A 10,011-nucleotide genomic window follows, 5' to 3' on the forward strand; every position below is an offset into this window, starting at 1 on the left:
TTTGGGCGAGGGGTATGCAACATAATTTAATGACAAAATAACCTAGACATGTTTTTTTTGAATATATGTACCCTGATTTATTAATGTCATCCCATTACCATTAATAAAAATTTATTTTAAAAAGTTTATAATTGATTTATTTTTGTAATTTGAAAGGAAAATATTCTATATTTCAGATTTTATAAAATAACCTCATTATAAATTGAATCTTGTCTAACACAGTTCTATAGGTCCTAATCTAGAGCCATTGGGAATTTGTGTCTTAAATAAGTACCCAAAATAATTCTTACAGGTTAAAAAGTCCCATTTCCCCAGGGCTTCTTGCTAATCACAGTTTGGAATTTCAGTACTCCCATCTTCCCTAAACATAATGCTTCCACTGTGTTGATCTGAGTAGAAGGATGATTTAAGACAATGCCAATGTCTTCTTTTCTGTCCCCAAACTGAATTATTCACTGTAGTTCACTGGTGTAGAGTGCTATGTGTGCAATAACTTTTTTTGACATTTGTGAATTCTCTTAAGAGAATTATAATTTAGAGAAAAATATTTTTTTAAAGAATTCTTAATTGGTTGCTAAAAAATTGTTTCTAAATATCAATCTTTATTTCATAGCTTAGAAGCAGATGTGATATAGAGGACTATGTAAATAAAACTTTTACAGATCAATGAGAGTACCTTATACAAAAACTTGCTTTCCTTTTCCTGATCTGTGGTGGCGCAGTGGATAAAGTGTCAACCTGGAATGTTGAGGTTGCTGGTGCAAAACCCTGGGTTTACCTGGTCAAAGTACATATGAGATTTGATGCTTCTTCTTTCCCTTCTTATCTCTCTCTTTTTTCTCTAAAATGAATAAATAAAGTCTTAAAACATTAAAAAACAAAACAAAAAAAACAAAAACTTACTTTCCCACCTTGAGATCTGCCTTCTTTGTCTACTTTTTAGACAGACTTATTTCTTTAATCCTCCATATTTTTCCCCCTTTAAGTTAAAAAAAAACTCATGGAATATGTACATCTGCTCTATTCATTTTTACTTACCAGGATTATCAGTAGACACCACTGTTTAACAGTATGTGACCCCACTCCTGTACTGGTTATAGTGTGTAATGTGCAAAATAGGACTGTATTTCTACATAGGCAGAAAATGTGCTTAGCAGATTGACTAATCACTATCTCCTAAACAGTTTGCCTTTCTAACATTCTACAACATAGTTGCCTACTAAACTCAGCTATATTTTATTAGTTGAGTAACCATATAATTAAAACAAATGGATGAATGTTGAACATTACAATAGCTAATGATTAAAATCACAAAAAAATAAAGAATGCCTATGATATTGAACATTATATATCATTATTCTGGAAGTCCTGACAAATGCAATTAGAGATAAAAGAAATATAAGAAATACAATTTAATGAAAGAAGGAAAAAGTTTATTTTGTAAAGATATTATTATAACCTAAAATTCTACTCAATTCAGCTGAAAAATTGTTTAAAAGTGTAAAAGAATTTAAAAATTTGATAGATTTTATTATTAATTAAAAATTTTATTTACTGATTAATTTTTATAGAGAAACATCAGTTTGTTGTTCCACTTATTTATGCATTTATTGACTTATTCTTCTATGTGCCCTGAAAGGGGATCAAACCCTCAACCTTGACATATCAGGACAATGCTCTTACAAACTGAGCTGTATACACATCCAGATAAAATTTAATTATTAGACATTTCTTATCAAAGTAACCATACAATCCAGAAATTTACTCTCAGGCATTTATCTCAGAGAAATAAAAACCTCGGTCCAGCCTGACCTGTGGTGGCGCAGTGGATAAAGCCTCGACCTGGAAATGCTGAGGTCGCCAGTTCGAAACCCTGGGCTTGCCTGGTCAAGGCACATATGGGAGTTGATGCTTCCAGCTCCTCCCCCCTTCTCTCTCTCTCTCTCTGTCTCTCTCTCTTCTCTAAAAATGAATAAATAAAAAAATAAAATAAAAAATAAATAAAAAAAACCTTGGTCCACACAAAAATCTGTACATTGATGTTCATAGCAGTTTTATTTTTAATAGCAAATCTTTAAGTAAATATCTTCCCCTTACGTCTATTGGAAGGACTTCTAAGACTTTTCCCACATGGTGGTATCCTTTATGATATAAATCAAATTATTCAAACATTGCTTAATCAGCAGATTATTATGCTAACCATTTTGAGAATGGATAATAAATTAGTAAATGTTTATTGAGTTTGTACTATGTGCTAGGCACTGGGGGAGCAAAGATAGAAGGTAAAAGAGGCTTATACTTTCATGGGGCTTGCAGTTAAGTGGGAAGAGAACATGAAAAACAGGTAAATCCACAGTTGAATAAATAACTATAAAATATATTGTGAGAGAAATGAATAAGATGCATTTATTTAGTACAAGAATTGGCAAATTACCACTCATATAGTTAAATAAGGTTTTATTATAACACAGCCACATATTGTTTACGGTCACATTCACGGTAGAAGGTCAGAGTTGAGTACTTTCAACAATGATTGTAGGACCTACAAAACCTAAAATAAATACTATTTGGATTTTTATGAAAAAAATTTGTAAACCTCTGACTTGGGATAAAAATTTTTCGGTCTCAATCTGAGTCTTTTATTTTTCCTTTTTAAGAATGATTGTATCTGTGAAAGTAGGTGTTGACAATTTTTTAAAAATGATTTTTTCCCTAATCCTCATGTAACCTATTAAGATCAAGATCTAGTCATATATTATGTAGTAGAGTTGCTTCTAATTGCATTTCAACTGTGAATCTTGATACTCTGTAGTAGTAGGATGTGATTATTTCAAACCATGGTAAAGACCAAGCAGTAGATCTTCAAGTCAATTTTCTGGTTTTCACTAACATTTTTTAAGAAGTGAAACAGACCAAGTTAGAAAAATGGAATCTTATGCACATAGTAAAGGCAAGACTGGCAAGATTGCTTATAAAAGCAGTGTTTCATTTTGATACACACACACACACATGCACACACACTAAAATTAAAGCTAATTGACATAACTTACATCTTTTATGTCTTACCATAGTTTTGAACATTAGATTTCTTGAATCTGAATGTATTCTCTTTCCCATATTTGAGAACATTTCAGCCACTGTTTGTTTCTTCAGATAAACTTTCTGCGCTATGCTCTCTCTCTTTACCTTCTGGGATTCCCATTAATTGTATAATGGCCTCTTTGATGATTTCTTGTAAGTCCTTTAACCTTTCCTCATATTTTTCATTCCTCTGACTGGATAATTTCAAAAGACTTGGTGTTCAGTTTGCCAAGTTTTTTTTTTCTAATTGCTCAAGTGCTGTTGAACCACTTTGGTGAATTTTTATTTTATTTACTTCATTTTTCATTTCCAATTTTGTTTGATTCTTTTTTATATTTTTATTCTCTACTGAAATTTTTATTTTGTTCCTGTGTCACTTTCTTGAAGTCATTGAACATGCTTTGTCAGTTACTTTGAAATATTTGTTTGATAATGATGTATCTTCTTTTCTTTAGAACCCATTTCTGGTGTATCACTTGTTCCTTTGGGACATTTTCTTGTTTTTTTGCGTTCCTTCTAAGTTTGTGTTTATATCCGCATACTTAAAAAAAGAGCCACTTTTATTTGTTTTCATTGACTTCTTACAGGAAAAGAATTTCCCCATTCAGCACAGCTAAAGATTCAGAGGGTCTCTCAAACCTTTTCTGTGGATATGTTTTCTTTGTACTCAAAATTTTTAATTAGAGGGCTTTTCCAGTTTCTATGTTGCAGGAGCTCATAATCTCTTGTCTTGCCTTGTTTCTGCTGTATCACAGGTACCCTGAAGTAGCAGCATGCAACCCTATCATTTTTGCTTTCAGAGTTCCCAAGTCATACAGAATATGCAGGTCCCCTTTGCAACTGACGTTGAATCATGGAAAAACTGGCTCCTCAGACAGCCCTTGGGAAAACCAAAATGGTAGATATATATTTCACTCTTCACTTTTCCTCCTGAGGGCTTGCCTATGAGATGTGTTGCCTCTGTCTCTGTGCCATGGCATTTGGAGCAGTGACATACTGCCCTAATCTTTTACTCTTCTTGGGGGCCCTCAAGCTTCTATAACATTCTGGGTTCTGTCTGCACTCTGCAACAAGCCAGAGAGAAGCTAGACCCTCAAACAACACCCCTGAAAAATTACTTCAAAGGATATATGGCCCAGTCTTCTCTTTCCCTCTCTAAGGAGCAGCTGAGAGCTGAGAGTTTTCTCCTGATCATCTGGCACTATACTGGGGGTGGTGGTGGTGGCAGATGTTAAAAAGAGGCCAACATTTTTCCCACTGGCTATGATTTGGTTGGTCTTGCACTTGCCTGGGGGTATGAGTGTCTCCTAATTGGTTTATGATTTCACACATAGAGAATTGGAGCATGTGTTGTTGAATGTGTCTCCATACATGGGAAGAAGGTCTGGGCCTTCTTATTCTGCTTTCTTATTGGCATCACTCTATGTAGTCTTATATTTGTGATATATTTTTTAAACAAATACAGAGACTTTGGGGAAATTACAAAGAAAATGTCTCCAAAAAAGGATATGCTTTCATATAAAGGCAGTTGTTAAAACCAAGTGATGAAGCATGAGTTTTAACAAAAAATATTATTTTGCTGAGGAAGCTCAAATAAGATTTTCTTCCATACGTTCATCGAATTCCTACTATCTGATTAACATAGATAACTCTTCAGAGATTCAGCAGCCTGGGGAAAGAGATGTTTGCCAGCTTCATAATCGCAAATTACAAAATGTCACAGTATGTCAATTACAAATATGAATGTAAATGTGTTGTTCAAGTAAGTACATTTTCCCCAATATTCTACAATGTGCTTTGAAAAGACATTTCTGCTCATCTGTATTTCAGGAACTTACCTTCATGAGGAAACTAATGCTCAGAGACAAATGCACCTGGTTTTTCTAATACATTTTATTAAAGGTATTCTGTCTTAGAGGTCCTTCTTGATTTACACCATCCTTCCCTCAAATGCTCCTGCATATCATCACATCATAATCTGTTCATACACCAGGTTCATCATGAAATTTCTCATCTGCATTAAATCTGTATTCTTATAGTTCCCTTTAGAACTCTCTTTCTCTACAGCCTTGCTCTGTCTGGATTTTCCTTAAATCTAGCAGGAAGACACCTAACACTACGACTTGAACATTGTTTGGAAGCAATCAGTAAATGCTTGTTAAACTTCATTTTGTTGAATCCGTATTTCAGACTGAAGGTGTTGTTCCCGTCAGACTACCCTCAATTTCCCTAAAACAGGTCACACTGTCATTTTTAGAACACCTCACTAGTTTTTCTCTGGCGACTTCTTCTGTGCATCTTTTTGTGTCCAGTTGGCACTACACCTCTTTCATGACCCTTTTCCTTATTACTCTCAATTACCTTCAATGAACTTTATTTCTTCTGAATGGTATCATTTATAATGTATTTCATGAAGTTGAGGCCTCACTCACATAAAGTATCACATTAGATGAAGCATTTGCGTTCCAACTGTCTTCTCTGCTATTGTATTATAAAGATAATGTCTCATGCTTCTGTGTCCCTTTCACATAAATATCTTCATAATTTAAAACTTGTAAGTCAATACATAGGGGTGATTCATTTATTCAATAAATGTGACATTAGTCCATTCTAGAAAATGCATTAAAAATTTAACTACTTCTTCTAGAGCACTTACGATATGCCGGGGACTATTCTAAGTGCTTTATGCTTATTAGTTCATTTCACTCTCATAATATCTTTATTAAATAGACACTGTTTATTTTTCTGAAATAAAAAATTATAAACAGGAATACTGAAATATGAGATTTATCAGACTACTCAATTTTATACATAGAAAATGAGTGTGTATAAAAAGCCAGGGTTTGGCCCTAGGTGATATAGTTATGGATTCTGTTCTCTGATCACTATTGTATACAGTATCTTTAAATGCTAGAAGTATTCATGTCTTAAAACTTCCTTTGCCCTCAAGGAGCTAATAGTTCTTTAAGGAAATAGAATGATTAAACATGTAAGATCAATACAATTTCTTAAGTTGCAAGATATTAGTTTGTATAAATGAGCGGATAGACTAACCAATTTTACATGAAGTAGGGGAGTAGGGAGAGTCCTGTAGCTAGTCTGATAGCTGAGCTGAGACTTGAAAAGCAAGTAATTGCTTGAGAGTTCAATAACGGCACACAGGGACAAAAGAAGCATGATGTTGGGGACATTTTTCTGTAGTTTGGTATACAGGGTTGGTTACCAACCAATATCTATTTTCTATTTCCCATTTATTTTGACACTGATTTTGTTTATAAGGGCAATCTGGTCAGTCTCCCCTGTAGCTGGATTTGTCCATATGATTCAGTTCTGGCCAGTGGGGTGTAAAATACAAGTTCGTGTGGGACTCTGATAACAACTTAGAGCCATCAATGCATACCTTAAAACATTTTTTCTAAATAGGAGAAAAAGACACATTTCTATTCTTTTTAAGCCACTGGTTTTTAGTTTTTCTGTTATATGAAGTGGAATAAAATTCTAATTGATGCAGAGTAACTGGAATATAGATTGAGGAAGTAATTCTTGTTTAGGAAGGCAGTTTGAAAATATTTGAAGACAGATAATAAAATATATTGTATCCATGTAAAAAATTTGTACTTTTTCTCTTAAGTTCATATTTCTCAATCCTGGCTAATTTATAATCACCTGGAGACTTTAAATAAATAAAAAAAAAATTAGGTTGCATCCTAAACTAATTGAATTAATCTTTAGGGAAGGGGTTTTCAACCTTGGTTTCACAATTAAATCATAATAGCCAGGCCACATTCAAACCTAGTATGTCAGAATCTCCGGGGGAACTCAAGCATCATTATTTTTAAAAAATCTCCCCAAGTCATTAAAATGTTCAGCCATGGGTGAGAAACAGCGCTGGAGGCTTGGAGAGTCTTATAAGAATTTTAAGTTGAAGAGATTTAGTTTATGTGTTATCGTTTTGACTGCACTGTGGAGGACCAATGGATTAAGAAAAAAGTTATGTTTCAGAATAAAATACACTTTTTTCTAAATTGTTCAAAAAAGTTTTCCTTGGAGTAATAAAATATCAGTTTTGTACATTAATATGAGTAGGCGTGTTTCCCTCGGTGTGGTAATCTAATTTTTAAAAGGTAATAGACCAGGAATCATTATCTTAGTAAGGCTCATCTCAACTATATATATATATCAATATGAGGCTGCAGCTATTGAAAACCTTGAAAACTGAGTAGATCAGTAAGGGATTTTATTATTTACCTGGTGAAGTCCAGAGAGAAGTTGCCTCCAGATTTAGTTCACTCTTCAGATTAATGGTGGCATCAAGTCTTTCCCTGTTACTCTTCTGCCATCATTGGTGGATGACTCATATGTTGTTGTAGATTCAAGTGTGACATGTAGCTGGTAGTATCCAAAGACAGGAAGGGAGAACAGAATGTCTTTTTGTTCTTTATCAAGAGTGAGGATTGGCCCTGGCCGGTTGGCTCAGCGGTAGAGCGTCGGCCTGGTGTGCAAGGGACCCGGGTTCGATTCCCAGCCAGGGAACATAGGAGAAGCGCCCATTTGCTTCTCCACTCCTCCCTTCTTCTCTGTCTCTCTCTTCCCCTCCTGCAGCTGAGGCTCTATTGGAGCAAAGATGGCCCGGGCGCTGGGGACGGCTCCTTGGCCTCTGCCCCAGGCGCTATAGTGACTCTGGTCGCGGCAGAGCGTTGCCACGGAGGGGCAGAGCATCGCCCCCTGGTGGGCAGAGCGTCGCCCCTGGTGGGCGTGCCGGGTGGATCCCGGTCGGGCGCATGCGGGAGTCTGTCTGACTGTCTCTCCCTGTTTCCAGCTTCAGAAAAATACAAAAAAAAAGAAAAAAGAAAACCAGAACTGACTGTGCGTACTTCAAAAACAAGGAGAGAAAGAAGCTTCTTTATGTACAGTCAATCAAATAAAGAGTACGTGGAGACAGAAAATTGAAGTGGCAGGGCTTCCTCGTGTTGTCAGCACAGTGTCTTAAAGGAGAACACGAGTGAGTCTATAAAGACCTACACTGACTCTGTTATTAATTACACTGTGGTGCTGAACAAGACACTTAACCTTTCCTGGTTTCAGTTTCTTTAGCATAAGAATTATAATATTTCCTAGGCTTCTTTATGTGATTATTTTAAAAAATGAGGCTTAGATACACAGTTTAAAAGCTATATATAAATTGCAATTATCATATAAATTTTTAATGCACATTTTATAGATACTACAATAGTAATTTTGTACAGAAAAATTTCTTGGAATGCTTAACATGTTCTTTATTAATACAAAGTTCACCATTTATTTCCTTATCCCTGTGCCTATACTGTGTGCAGGCAAACATACCATCTGTAACTCAGGCATTTGGAAGGTGAGACTCATGGTTGTAAAGATAAAACAAAAGGTAATTTTGGAACCTGAATCATATTTGAGGAAGAGAAGAACAGGCTAGATTAATGTATAACAAAATATTGGATAACTAGGATATACATAGACAGACTAATATCCTGGGAAAGCAGAGGTAAGTGACACCATGAGATGAGCAGTAAAGTGGTTATAAGACAAAGTTTACCTTATTTTCTTTTGAGCCAGTACTGGCTCTGCTCTCATGTACTTTCGTTTCTTGCTCTCATCAGGATAGAATAGACACAGGAAAGTTGTAAACTGTCGAAATTGGTGTGTCCAGTGTACTCTGTGAGAACATGAGATTGTTGACACATAGCATCTTCTGTTGTCTGACCTGTAGTAGTGCAGTGGATAAAGCATTGACCTGGAACACTGAGGGCATCGTCTGAAACGCTGGGCTTGCCTGGTCAAGACACATATGGGAGTTGATGCTTCCTGCTCCTCTCCCCCTTTCCTCTTTCTCTCTCTGTCTCTCCTCTCTCTCTAAAATGAATAAATTAAATTTTTTTTTTTAAAAAGGATGCTCTTCTAACCATAATATAATTCTTTATCCCTACAAGAGTGCCTTCTTAATACAAGATGGATAGGAAATATTTGTTGAAATACACTGTTTTTTAAAACTAATGGCTCACATACAAATAAGTAGTTTATGCATGAAAAATAGAAATTATACAAGGAGTATATTATGGATATAGTTATAGCGGTTTCACAGAAATTATTTGGCTGACTCATGCCAAGTCAACATTTAGTGAGAGCATAGTAAGTATATAATACATTTGTTTTTCACTTCTGAATTTGGGCTGATGAAAGATTAAAGTGATGAATCAGAAAACAGTGCTGAACGTCACTAGAAAAGGATAAAAGGTAAGCTAGCCAGCATTTACTAATATAATTCATATGAGAGGTAGCAAAAGGAGTGCAAAGACTCTGAGAGATAATTTAGAAATGCCAAAATTTAAATCTATAAGTGTGAAAGTTAGCTAAATTTTCATGAAGGCCTTGAATTTGAAAGTAATGAGAGAAAAAATTCAAGACTGAGATATTAGCTGGTTGTCATATTTTCCATGCTGTAATGATACTTATGTGACAGCTTCTTTGGAAAATGCCTTAGAACCTTTCTTTAGAGGGCACACATTTTTGCTGGATGGCCTCATGTGTAAGGACAAATAATTTTTTAAATTTAATTTATTATTTTTAAGATATTTTATTTATTGATTTGAGAGAGAGAGAGAGAGAGAAAGGAAGGGGGGAAGTGTATGTATTGTGACCAGACAAGCTCAAGGTTTTGGACCAGAGACCTCAGTATTCTAGGCTGATGCTTTATCCACTGTGTCACCACAGGTCAGGCCTAAAAAAAAAAAAAAGCACACTTTTATCAACATTAAAGCTGAGCTTTCTTGTTCTAATTCTTTCCATGATTAGAAAATATTTTGTAGGGGTGTGGGAAAGGGGGTGGAAGGAAGGGAGTAAAGAGGGACAAATATATGATGACAGAAAATAATTTGACTTTGGATGATAGACACACAA

The sequence above is a fragment of the Saccopteryx bilineata genome, chromosome 6 (genome assembly GCF_036850765.1).
Source record: "Saccopteryx bilineata isolate mSacBil1 chromosome 6, mSacBil1_pri_phased_curated, whole genome shotgun sequence".
Lineage (NCBI taxonomy): Eukaryota > Metazoa > Chordata > Mammalia > Chiroptera > Emballonuridae > Saccopteryx > Saccopteryx bilineata.